At 40.1% G+C, this 14239-nt stretch overlaps 1 protein-coding gene across 1 annotated transcript in view; it reads right to left on the reverse strand.

Annotated features, from left to right (window-relative positions):
* The window catches only part of LOC110402371 (cytosolic carboxypeptidase 6-like), an 865976-nt gene that overhangs the window by 207555 nt on the left and 644182 nt on the right, over window positions 1–14239 (reverse strand). The gene's annotated exons all lie outside the window — the stretch shown is intronic.

A 14239-nucleotide genomic window follows, 5' to 3' on the forward strand; every position in this document is an offset into this window, starting at 1 on the left:
TCTCTGCTGTGAAATAAAGTTTTTACATTGAAAGGCAACTGAAAACTAAATCCAAGATTTTTTTTTTTTTTTTAAATTAGATTAGGTATATGCATTATATGCATACCCAAACATAGAAAGATATTTGGAGTCTGAGATCACCTGAGGGTTTTTCGGTTGGTTGGTTTTTTTTTTTTTTAAACTCATGGTTCTTATAAATGTTCAACTCTCTCATCTCAGTTTTCTCAGCTTTCACGTCTAACAAAAATCACAGAAATAATCAATGCATTTTTGGCTAGTTTTGATTGTTCTCTGGAGGCAACAGGACAACAAATCCCTGTGGGGTATTTATTTCCTTAGCCCTTCTAAATGTCCTACAGCTGCCCACCCCACAACTTAACCATTCATTTGTTCTTTCATACTGCAGCTTCACCACTCTGGCATTTCAGAGCCCCAGAGGCAAAGAAATATAAGAAAGAATGTCTCTAACAAACATAGCAGATGTGGGGTCAATTCTGTCTGCAGAAGAAAAGCGGGAGGCAGTAAAAAGGAAAACAACGCCATCAGCTAGAAGTTGATGACCACTCCACATCATTTGCATGAACACTGAGCAGTGTGGGAGGAAGGAGATGCAGCAGCAAACCAACTTTAATGAGGAGGAGAGGAAGTCTATGATGACAAGAGGAGTTTTCCAGTGAAGATGAGGCGTTTTAATTTTAGTCTTGGTTTTGCACTACCCAAGTTTATTTTACTGGCAATAAGTTAAACCAGTTTTCTTCCCAGTCAAATTTGTTTTGCTTATGACGGTAATAGGTAAGTGATATCCCTGTCTCTATCTCAACATGGAAGCTTTTTCATCTCATTTTCTCCCCTGTTCCGCACACTGCAGCTGGGTGGGAGTGCGGAAGCCAGCCAAGGCCAGCCCAGCAAAAGCAGCAATGGATACAGCTACAAATCACCATCTCACATTTTAACATTAAACTGAAAATGCATCTTATTTTCTACATCAGGATGGAAGAGACCAATCGAATTTGAAATAAAAAAGGTTAGATATGTGTAACTTTTCTCAGTAGATGCTGAAAGCAAAACTACAGACAGGCACAACCTGCTTAGCCAGGTTCTCCAGCTTCATTAATGGAGAGAATGTATTTTGTTGTGGTACCTTATGCTCCCACAGCCGCCATAGCAATCAATCTTAGAAAATATCGGATGTAAAAAATTTTCCAAGGAAAAAGATGTTTAGATTTCTGGAATTACTTTCTACTCTTTCTTCCAGCAGGTACGTTAAAGACTGAGCTAAACATTTTCCTTCCCATCTGATGGCTACCACTGCAGTCACCACTGACCATATTTGCCTTGCCTGAAGAGTTTGACTGGGACCTAAACAATCTGCCTCTATATCTATTGGCAAAAAAAAAAAAAATTCCATGTTGCCTTCTTTTCTCAGGCGCTTTGCAGTATGAGGCGGGCTGTTGCCAGCACTTTGCATTCAAAACTCCATGAGCTGAAGGATCCACAGAGGAAATGAAAAGAACTCTATTGCATTACACTTTGCTGTGCTGTCTCGTCTTGTCTGTGTCCAACAGAGCTACAACATCTGCGTTGAAAGCAAACACTGATGTCATTGCTGTCCTGGCTGTCTAGTCTCTGCCACATTAAACTGCTTTAGCAAAACAAATCCAAGCGGCATTTACTGTACTCTGGCTTTTCCCGAGGGACCAGATTAGCACCTAATACCATTTTTTTTTGTTACTTCCGGTCACAAATGTCATTTCAAGTAGGAGTGCACATCTCAGCAACACACATTGCAAAAAAATGTCATTTTTGGTCCCTACCAAATCCCATTGGAGTAGGTGAGGTCCAATAAACACAAGCTCTTTTTGCCTGCTTATAGTTGGTTTGCAGGCCACTTCTCAACATCCACTTTCTTAGGTCTCATATATGCAGTGCAGAGAAACTAAGGAAGTAAAACGGGTGCCTCTTGTACCACAGAAATAAGCAAAGAGTACACTACAATTTCTGAAAACCATATGTCCATTCCAAGGTCCTTTTTCCTGGAAGGTGCATAGGCAGGATCTGAGGAGCCCTGCAGAACCTATGGGAGGTCAGCTCTGTGCAGGAGGAGCACCTCTATGAAGTGCCCTTACTGCTCACTGTCTCTCTTCACCTTCCACCATGCTTAGGAAGTCCCATCTGGAGCACAGAAGAGTTTTGTTCAAAGTCCCTCTTGTGCCTGGGTTCTACCCAGCAACGATCTTGCATGGCATGCTCAAAAATGGATCCAATCCTCTTGAGTTCCAGATTTTCATTCAGGCTCTGGCCCTGGCTCTGTCAGGTGCTTAAATACATGATTTAGTTTGACAGACTTCCATTGTGTTTAAAAATGGGCTTAAATGTAAGTGTTGGCAAAAGAGCTTTGCTGAACTGGGGCCTTTTAGCAGGAAGCCTGCTTCTGAGATCATTGTCACAATGTTTTAAGGTTAAAGATTGTGCAACTATTATCCTTTATTGCCCATTTTATGCCAAAGTCTCTCTTCTTTCTCTTTTTACATCCCTCTTAAAAGCAAAGCTATTTTGGGGCATTTAATATTATTTAATCTCTCTATTCTGGCAGCATAGAAATTACAGGAACTATTACAATGGTCCTGTGTGCGTGTATGCTTTATTGATGTATATGCTGACCTAATATCAAATTGATTTTGCTCAGCTTTTCTGCTGACCATAGAAAAATGCAAATTGGGTATTATATTTGCACACTAATTTTACTGGGCCCTTGTGTCTTCATAAAAAGATAAAAGTTCGGGCTAATAAAAATAAAACATTTCTGGTGCTAATATAGGCAAATGTTTATGTAGGCAGGTAACAAATTGGTTTGTCATTTAGGGGAACATAAAGAGCACTAAAATCATCTTTAGGCAAAATAGATTGGGGGCTTTTGCTTAGCTTTTAGCTTTCATTTGCAAAATCAATTTAATGTAGCACAGTGTCTCAAAGACAGGGTGACACAGGATTAAGACATTCATTGCATTCCCCTCCATAACTGCTCCTTATTCAGAGGCCATGAGATTTGGGTTTGCTCCTGCTCAAAGCAAATTAAATATATTCCAACCAAAAGGGAAAAAGGAGCATTTAGAGTTGTGCTCTATGCGAGCATCCTATAGGGACAAAAACAGGGGTGGCGTAGGAATGAGAAGCTCAGAGTTTTCTAAAGGTAGATGTTGAACTATCAACACATTTCAATGCCACCATGAATCTGAAAGTGCAATACCTGAACGATCTCCTTGCCTAGCTAGTTCTTCGTTCCTCCTTCAAGTCCTCTGTAACAATATCTTTCAGTTCTCTTTTAATGGCCAACAACCTCTGCTGAAATGCAGCTAAGTGAAGGACAATGACAGTTTAACTAGATGGGCATATATCAACAGCCTAACATCTATTTACTGAAATGAGTTGACCTATTTAAATCCCAAGCAGGTACTACTTCCATACAGCTTTTCATCTTTTCCTTCCCCTTCCCTCCTCCAAGGTATTTTGGAGGGGTTCTGTGTAGCAGGAGGTTACATAAACAGTTTCGATGTTAATACTTGACTGCATTTTCAATCTGATAGGCCAGCAAAGGGATCTGACTGTAAAGAAAAAGGCCAGAAGTGTCTCCTGGTAAAAATGTGCTGAAGCACAGATCAAGTGACACTGCAGAGCTATTTGCAAATCAGAAATGGCAAATGATTGTGGGGCAAGATTCCCCTTACCTCACAGTCCCCCTTGTTTGTTTTTAATCTTCGTTAAGTTTTGGAAGCAACCATTTTCCTGTTTGGTCTGTCTGATACTGTCAACTTGCCATCCTTCTGAGGCAGGAAAATTAACCACATGCAAAACCAGTCAAGGTACAGTCACGTTGTTTTTCCTCACTCCTCCTCTTTGCTGAAAAAAACACTTCCAAAAAAACTGAGGTTTTGTCTTTAAATTATACATACCCTTTTGAACGTTAGAACATACAGTTCTATGAATAAGAATAGCAGTCTGGAATATGAACAGCACATTATCATCCTCAAATGGCCAAGGTGATGACAACTCATAATTAAGGATGCAGACAGTAGCATTTAATGTCACCTACCTGCATCACCATCATACCATAACAGTTTAGCAGGCAGGTCCCCAGCCTACTTTCTTTCTCCCTCTCCTGCTTTGCTATTTATAAAGTCAAGTTGGAGTGTAGATAAACCCCTTGCCCTCCAGAGACCACAGGTAGGCAGTAAATTATGGGAAAGCTAAGTGGTACATCAAATGTGTCTCCTCAAAGCTATATATCATCTTGTTAAATTTGATGCCTAATCCCAGAACCCCAGAAATCATTCCCCAAATCCCACAAAATGCTTGTGTCCTTCAGCTGGTATAGAACAAGAAAATAAAGTTTACCTGCAGGAAAAAAATCATTCTAGCCCTCTTTTTCTAAACGTCTTCATTTTACTTGAGTGTCTTTCAGTGCTATTCTGTAGCATCAGTACACACCCATCTGTATTTGAATGCAAGAATGCTGATCTACAGTACTCATTTTTTTTCTTGCAGAGGTGGGTATCATACTGCAAGCTGAACAAACTAAAACACATCCCATTTATCTCTTTTTAAATATCTCACAGCAGATGCAGATAGAAATGCAGTATCTTACGTACATAGCAGCACTTCTCCAGTTATCACAAATGACAGTATAAAGACCTACAGCTTTTTCCACAGACTTCTCTAACTGAACTCCACAACCCCACATTAGCGAGGAGAGGTGGAAACACTAAGGAGCTGCCTGCAGCCAAGGAATTGGGCCTCATCTTTAGGGAAAGAATCAGTGCTAACTGGTACCTATCTTGTTCCGTCTTTTCACAGCTATCTTCCTTCTAGAAATGCTCCCTGTCCCAGCAGCTTTCATTCTATACAAAGGGCTAGAAATAAAATATTCAGACAGAGGACATTTCCACCTGCTACACTGCAGTTACATCGGTATCTTTTCAGTTTGTTTTTAAAATCCAGGGATTCAAAAGATATTGCTAGGGCATGTTATAAAGCAATTCTCTATCAGCTCTCTCCAGTGGAGAGGGCTAAGGCTATGTTTGTTTGCTACAAGTATGCATGGGCTGAAAGATAAGGGAATAATTTATGTCAGAATTTCAGCCAAGATAGCAAAGAGGGAATTACCAACCACTCACAGAGTGGTCCAGCAGTTATAGGAGCAGCCAGGACACCTTTGTTCCAGTTTTGCTGTGGATTTGCCTGTGATTAACTTCAGTGCTTAGAGTTTTCCATATTAAAAAACAAAAAAGAGCATAAACATGTGCACTTCAGAAGACGACTGAGAGTCCCAGTACAGCTTTATTCAAAATTCTTCTAAGTTTCTAGATGCAGAGGCACATCCTTGCACCCACGGAACCTTCAAAAAAACAATAAAAATAAATAAAAATAAAAGAGAGTGCTGAAAAGACTATCTACCGCTGTTTGGAGATGCAACTCCAGAACCCATGCGTCTGGCACTTCTAATCTCGCAAGGCCAATGAACAAAGTAAAAGAGAATGGACTAACTGCAAGACCAACACATAAAGATCAGGAAAGATGCTACTGGAAAGCTATGCCCGGATACTACCCACTGGGGCTCTGCCTCACTCTTCTGCTAAGAAACAGCCAAGAGCTCAACAAAAACAGCAGTGGAAAAAAGAGTGGAGACGCATGAAATGATAGACAAAACTGGATAGATATCTACTCAGCTATTTTGTCCTAAGCAAGGTGTGGATCATTCTGAGATGAAAAGAAGTGAAAAGCAATCAAGGTTTCCTTCCTCTGCCAGCTAGGGCAAAGGCTGAAACCAGCAAAGTGCACTGCAACACAACCAACATTGTCACTGGATTCACCTCCTGTATTCTGCCTCTCAGACACTGACATGAACATCATGAACCATTCTCACTTATCCTTCCCAGAATACTAGTTAGAAAGGGGTAGGGACACTCCGTGCTTAATTACAGGGACTCAGGAGGTGATTTTTTTATTTTTCTTTTTGCTCCATCAGAACCACCCTGGGAAGAAAGTGAGGAACTGATAGGGTTAAGAAGAACAAAGTCTTCTGTGTGCAAGGCCTGACTTGAAAGCAGTGATCCCAGGCAGGACGTGTAAGGTGTTCTGCAAAAGGTTTTGGCCTTTATTGAACTATGACAGTATGTTCTTTGGTAGCTGAGCAGTAGTCAATAAAAAGCAACCTGCTGAAATGAGATTCATGAAGAACACTGCTCCTCAGAACATGACACTGACCTCCAGGAAGCGCCAACACTGCCTTCAGAGAGCACCTTGAGTCTGCAAGACAAGAAAGAAGCCTCTCTCTTCACATTCATCGCTTGCCTGAAATCAGAATTTAGACCCCAGCACGTAGCACCAAAAAATTAAGGCGCTCAGCAGAAGGGGCTTATAAATCCAATTCAGATTTCAAAATATCTCACCACAATGGGGGATGCAGACAGCCCTCAGTTCACCACAGGGCTGAAACACTCATACATATCCCTAAAGCAGCCCAGAAGCAATCCTTTCTTTACTGTAATCTTAGACATCAATTTCAAATTAGGATAAGAAAACAGTCCTTTCTAATGTAAGGGGGAAGGCAGAGATGGGCTGGAGAGCAGCTCCTCACACAAGAGAACTTGAGTTACCAGATCTCTTGCACACACAGGAATACTCAGACTGTACCATATGTTCTGTGGCCTGGCAGGATAAAGTCCTGTTACATTCTTGTCTTTTCCTTCATAGAAAAATGGTGAGATGCATGCCCAAAGGGAGGGCACGTTTGAATTAAGTAAGCTACTATTTTGATTCACAGACTACTTAATGACTTTTTCCCCTCTGTTACAAAGCCCAAATGTTTAAGTTCTACCTGAACACACAAAACATTCTAGCAGTCTACACCAACCTGCTACATCTGTCCCCCATCTTTCTGCAAACCAAGAACAGTTCCTCACATAGACACAATTATTGTCTAATATCTGCATGCAGCCCATTAACTTCATATGCACAAGTGTCTGCCAATCCTAATTGCCCAGAGAGGTGGTGGATGCCCCGTCCTTGGAGACATTCAAAGTCAGACAGGACGTGCCTCTGAGCACCTAATGGAGCTGGAGGTGTCCCTGTTCATTGCAGGGAAGCTGGACCAGATGGCCTTTAAGGGTCCCTTCCAACTGAAATGATTCTATAGTTCAATGATTGTAATTGTGCTTTCTGTACCAACGTTAATTAGCAATAGGTTTCAGAAGAAAAGTCAAATGGCACAGCATAGTGCACACATGAAAAATCACTCTGTCTGCATACACAATACAGACTGGAAGGCTGTGCAAGCTTTGTACCACGTAACTAGTCAGCAAACTGTTAAAACCAATCTATACATATGCACTCTCTCTCTCTCTCTCTCTCTCTCTCTCTAGGCAATAAGCCTATGGAGAATTTTAATTAAAGTCAAAGGAGCTTTTAAAAGTGGAGGGAGAGACATCTAGCACAGCAAGAAAATAAATTAATAAAAACACACTCCAAGCTGAAGCTCAAGGGGATCACTCTCAGTCATCATTTATTTAAAGGATGGGACACGTCAAAGATTGGAATGTCAAGTGGGAGATGCTGTGAAGCAGCGGAGGACAGAATAGGGGCTGACGAACTGGATGCCACAGCTCCTGTAGCAGATCCTTTTTTGTCACATAGGTTATATCTGTGCCTGACCACCTGCTGCTTGGTATTCACTACCTTTCAAAGTTAGTCACCAAAATACCTGTATTCTCTTTCACGTTTGATCTGGTAAGGATCTTTCAAGCCCATCTAGACCATCCTTATCTGGCAAGCACCCAATTTCTACAGAAAATGATTCCATTGTCTCACCTGAAGATATTTTCCTTGGTATTCATCCAGCAATTTCCTTTGCAGAATTTCAATCTATTTCTCACTTGCCTCTTCTGTTGGTGTTCATATATATATATATATATTTTTTTTTAAGATGCCTTAATTTTGCATACGCTGTTTTAGCTTTTGCTCAGGCAGTGGAATATTCCAGAGGAACTAGGTAACCCCTGCAAATGAACTCTTACATGCAGACACACCACAGATATGCTCAATTCTCATGTCCTTATGATCTTTTTATAGAGAAAGTTTCAATGCTCAGATAAGAGCTGGCATTCTGCTCCTCACTTGTCATTCTCACAGCCACTGTATCATATCTTCTAGCCTTTTCCATAGCAGAGGGAAGAGATTTCTTCACTTGAGGCCAGTTGCAAACAAGCAGTGCCACATTGCTCAGCTTTAACAACTCCCAGTATCAGCTGCTACAGCAAGCTCTCGTCACCTCTGCCTGTCTGTCTTGTAACAGCTCACTGGGGTGTAAGATGCTTGTGTGGATCAGTGTCCTCAGCAGTCCCCTAGGTCTCCAGACCTGTATTTCAAGGGAATATAATGCTTCAAGTTGGTGCTCTGTCACAAATCTCCCAACATCGGATGCAAATGAAAGTAATCATCCATAATAAATCATGTGATTATGCTGGAAACCCATGCGTGTCTGATCCTTCAGCTACTAGAATTATGGAGATCCAATATGAACTGCATATCTTGACACTCATTATCTCATTTACAGAGTGCTATGCTGTCTATTCTTTGCCACCCAGATCCCTCAGTAGGGACAAAAGCTTCATGGGTTGCTAAGACCCCACATCAATTTTTATGAAGGAACATGAAAATGTAACTTATTTACAACATCAAAAATATTGAAATTTGAAATCTAATACATATATTTATTAATTAATGTAAATTGAATTATGTTTTGCCCTTTTCCATAAAAAAAAAAGAAATGCCCTCGTCATGGAAAGAGGGTTAGAAAGGTTAAAAAAATAAAGAAAGTCAAAGTCATTACATTCCAATCAAACTTGATAAATATGTAAATTACAGCAACTAAACAGTTGGCTTTGACAAATGACTTCCATGTAATGGATTTTTCATAGTAATGAGGCTACAGTGCAATTGTTTTTTAAAGCCTTATATTTCTCATCAATACAAAATGTGAGTCAGTATGCAGAACGGGGATATTTACTTAAAAAATTAAGAAGAGAAAAAAATTCAGACAGTAATTGATATCACAGAGGGATACCACATCCTGTGATGGTGTCCTTGCTTCCATCAACACTGACATGTTGTTTACTGCTCTTTAATTAAGTAGCTTGAACTTGATGTGCTACTCAATGCCAAAGAAGCATGAAGCCTAGGACATGGTTGCTTGCGATTCATTTTTGATATATTAATCCATCCAGTGCTACAAAGGGTGCCAGCTACACATGCTGTGCAAACCCTACAAAACCCATGAAAATGGAGAAAAGTGCGAGAAAATCACTTCAAAGAACCTTAAGTAACCTCTCTGCCCACATGTATTATCCAACCTCATTCAGGTCTTTGACGCCTCAGACCATGTCAATCATCATGGCATCAATGCATTATCTTCTATGCAATCTGCTCAAGTCACTTCCAGCCCTCAGCTCATAAGCTCTGCTTCATCTTTATCTTGTAGAGACTTTGTAATACATGTTGGATTCTAGTCAAGGATTCATGCAGAACACCCTCACTCATAGAGCATTGCTTTCAATTGCCTTACCATTGTCCTGAAAATGATCTGGTATTCAGCAAGACATCTCACAGTTTTACTCTAGGCTTCACCTTCATTTGATGCAGCCTATTTGGGAATCTCTAAAACAGTAAAGGTGACTGGAACGAGCAACAGTTCTTCAAAACAAAGTGGCAACGGTTGCAGTGAAAACGTGTCCAGAAACATTGATGTTTCTTTGATGTGTGTTCAGCCCTAGCAAGGACCCTACCACACAAGGTTATGGTGGTGGTGTCCCATTTAGTGCACACTGTTGGCAATCAACCAGCCAGTCACTGGGACTGTAAATGGGACTGTATTTGGACAACCAAACTCAGTAGCCAACTATACTGGAACAGAATCCTCTGTCAATAAGCAACAAGTTTTTCTCTACAGACATCTTGCTGCATCTGCAGAAGCATTTCTAATTTTTTTCTGATTTAGATGGGAAGACACAAATTAAGTAAAAGAGGCAAAGAGGATTAAGCTCTCCCCCTTACCTCTTTACAGCATTCCATACAAAGCCAAATGACACTGGTGCACAAAGGGACTCAGTTTACAAATGTATGGTACAGAAGTTCCTGGACAAGTATAGCAGGAACTTTCAAAATGCAGGGGTATGTCATTTGTTACAAATTTGGCTGTTCAGCTATTCCTGTTTGAATGGGGGCTGTATCCATGTACCCTCAGCAAAAGGATCTTTGCCATCTGGCATTTGCATTCCCGAGCCAGGGCTATGGAACAGACCTTAGAGTTGCCCCACACACGGTTAGTGCATGCAAAGGTTAGCCAATACTGAATAGTGACAGATCAAAGACCGCACTGCTGATTTTAAGTTATTTAAAGTAAAAACAACCCTTCTCACCCCAATCTGTTGAAAGGACACAAGAGTGAGGAAGGGAAAACACAGCCAGGGGAAATGTCAGCTGAAAATAAGGACAGAGGAGGTAGAGGAGGGAGCTGTTCATACATCTCCTAATAAGCCTTATAAACCCTGGCTATAGCTCTGCATGCGTGCATTTCTTTTGCTGATATAGGATGCATACTCCATGTAATGCTATTCTTGTGAGCCAAGAAAATCTGCATGTAATACAGCAGGAGAATGCTAATGGCTTTCAACAGATCTGGAATCCAACACTACCTGCCTTTATCAAAGGTAGATTTCAGAACAAACAGTCAACCTTGGTGCTCCTCCTTGAATTACAAATCGGTGAACACAACATGACCACATGCGTGCCTGTTTGTGCTAAGTGTCCCCCAACTGCAGAGGAGGTTCACTCCCTCCCAAATATCCCTCAGGCTATAGCACAGGTATTTTTCAAGCAGCCTTTTGTCAGTAAAATAAAAGCAATTTCAAGCCCATTCAAGTGATGAATTCAAGTGGGTTAAACAGCTCACCCAATTCAGGCTGCTAAATCACCTGCGTAACTGCCAGCAAAAAACCTGCATCCCATCTTCCCACATCTCCGTCCCACCAGACTGTGAGGACTGCCCCTGCTCGGTCTGACCCACATCTCTAACAGAAGCTACATTATCCCTTCTTCTCCCATTAAAAAACATCTGAGATGTTTGGAGCGATTTCAAACTAAAGAAAAAGGAATAGAGATACTCCAGACAAGTAGAAAAACGACAGCAGCAACTGATAGACTTAATCCTGATGGCTCTTTCCCCTAGAAACTACAAGTAAATGACAGAAAAGCTTAATATGAATGAAAATTTAGGTCAGCACTTGCAATGACTGCCTTATGAGTTTAGGAACTTATTTAGAAGAAACAGAGAATAGATTACTCCTAATTTGCCTTATCTTTGCATTCCTGATCTATTGATTATAATAACTGTAGCTAATGGGAAAGAAGATAGGTTCTACAAGTATTACCATACAGACAGCAGGCACGAGTCAAAGTGGATTTAAGCAGTTTTGTTTCCAGAGTGATGGTGTAATGCAGAACTGCACGTTTCCAAGGCAGAAAAGGGAAAATAAAATGTTAAGTTCAAGCAGAATTCCAAATCATTGCAGAAAAACAAACAAACAAAAAAACCAACAGCAACAAACCCCACAAATTTCTTTCAGACCAGACATGTCCAAACTGACATTTAGGACTATACCCTGAAGAGATTTTTCAGAAGTTGTCAAGGCTGAACCCAAACCACTGTCCTAATTTTCAGAAAGCTTCTAAAATAATGGAAAACTTTTTGAAGGTCATTGTCCTCTATCAAGGATGTGATGTAGTGCTGTCTGAAATACGAGGACTGAAGTCAGAAATCCTGTGTTCTTTTTGTTGGTCTTCCACTAAACTGATGGGTAACCTTTCAAAAGACACTCAAGAATAAATACAAAAGCAGATCTAGCAACTGAAGTAACCTAAATCCTACTTAAGCCCAAAGTTTAGATCTTCAAAAACTGCATTCAGCCGTCACCTAGTTCAGGAGATGCCCGCATCCACAGCCAACCAGAGCTCTCCCTTTGCCCAAGTCCCCCAGGAATCCACATGCATCTCTTTCTCCCACTACTCAGCAAACATTTTCAAACGTACTGAATGGAAGGGAACCAAAATAAACATCATAGCAGTAAAAGCACAATGGCAACAACACCCGGTTCTGTTCAGTACTTACAGACTCTACAGTCTTGGCCAAAATATGGCAAGTCGCTTGGTATAAGAACTAACTGTACATACCTACATTCTTTTTCTGGATCTCTAGTTTTACGTTTAACTTCCTCCATTTTAATAACATTAGTGATAATTGCCTGTTTTTTTTTCTTTTTTTTTTAATATACATCACTTTGAGATACTTGAATGGAAAAGAACTTTACATCTGCATGCATTTATTGCTAAAAACAATTCGTGCATGGTTTTCTCTTCACTGGGAAAATTTGGAAAGCACTTTCCCAAAATCTGCACCTCAATCACTCAATATTTTATCTACAAAAGCACAGACTTCAAGGTTTTATTTGCTTGAATAGACAGGAGACTTCAGAGGGAGAAGAAAAATATGGCTTTCTTAAATATTTTGTTTTCATAATCTATTCCTTTCCTACTTATCTGGCTGTGGATCACACACATACAATGGCCTTTCATGATGTCCAGATGATGCTAGTAAGTCAACAGCAGATATATTATGCTTTTATTTCTAACATGAAATTTACTACTTTTTTGGATAGAATTAGAGAGCCTGAGCTGCATACAAATGGGTCACAGCACCTCATGTTTACCATTAAACATGAATTAAATCTGAGTAGCTTGGCATATCTCTATAATAAAAAAGGCACCGTTAATAAGATTTCATTAAATGGAGAGCTAATGTGTAACAGCCTTATATCAGATATGTGAAAACAGAATTTCATAACAAGGCTGGGAGAAGCATTATCAAGGACCTAAGTAGAAAATCTGTCTTTCTCGATACTGGAGGAATTTATATTTGAAGAGTGTTCTTTCCTATTGAGATCTTCATTGACTTGTACAAAAATACCGCTTTTAATCTCAAATCCCCACTGGCATTTTCATATAAGCACTGAAAATGCTATTGGGCTTTAGAGATTTAATTTAATGAAGGAAAAGTATTTCTATTAAAGTGTGTAATTTTTTTTTTAGTTTTTTTTTTATATATATATTTAAACACAACATATTCTGAGGAACCAGGGAAACAGGATTATTTTAAGCTCTGAAAAACGAACCTGTGCCCTTGTGGAGCTCCTGCCTCATGAAGAAAGCTTAGCAGCAGCAGGAGAGCTTGCAGGTGCACCTGAAAAGGGACCCTACTGTCCCAAGTCACATACACACCGAGAATGCCAAGCCTGGAGGAGAATGTAGCAGAAAGAGGAAAAGAAACGTCCCCATGCAGTCGGGTTGTTTATGCTAAACTGCTGCATCATTAAGCTCCATTCTGAAATGTCAAAGATGGCAAAAACTCACCAAATAGCTACTAAATCTTCTGCATTAATGGACTGATCCTCTCATCTATTTGTGTCAAAAAGTATTAGGTCTGGCTGGGTAGGAAACAAATTCACTGTTGGGGTAAATGAAAGCCACTCCATCAATTTGGGCAGAATGGTGCCCATTGGCTCCTCTGATGAGATAGACTCTGAATGTGCCACCATGGATTCCCTGCACATTAATTCTCACAGTACTCCTTTCGTGAAGCTAAAAATCTTTGTTTCATCTGTGGAACACAGATCATATGAATCCTATTTATCGTATGAGTATTCATTACAAACACAAATTCCTTTTCATATTGAAGAAAGAGAGTGCACTTGACACCAGGAGGCCTCTCAACACGACACTGTCAGGGCTGACAGGATGAACAGCACACATAAGTAAAAGCAGTTGTTCTGATTGTGTGCAGAGCTAATGCAAAGTTAAATTTCCCTGTTTGGTTTTTTTTTTTTTTTAAACAGGTTATGCGTTTATGTAACAACCAAACAGATCATTGAGAGATAACAATGCAATCCCTCTATAAACCTATAATAAGTTCCCTACTACAGCAACAGCTGAGCCAAGGTATTATTTGAGTAAATAGACAGCAGAAGAAAGTAGTCCAGAAATAAATTCTGGACTTTTCATAAGACTCAATGCTTATCTTATATTCAGACAGCAAACTCTGCAGGGGGATCATTTATGTAAGGGTTTACAAATGACA

The sequence above is a fragment of the Numida meleagris genome, chromosome 7, assembly GCF_002078875.1.
Source record: "Numida meleagris isolate 19003 breed g44 Domestic line chromosome 7, NumMel1.0, whole genome shotgun sequence".
Classification (NCBI taxonomy): Eukaryota; Metazoa; Chordata; class Aves; order Galliformes; family Numididae; genus Numida; species Numida meleagris.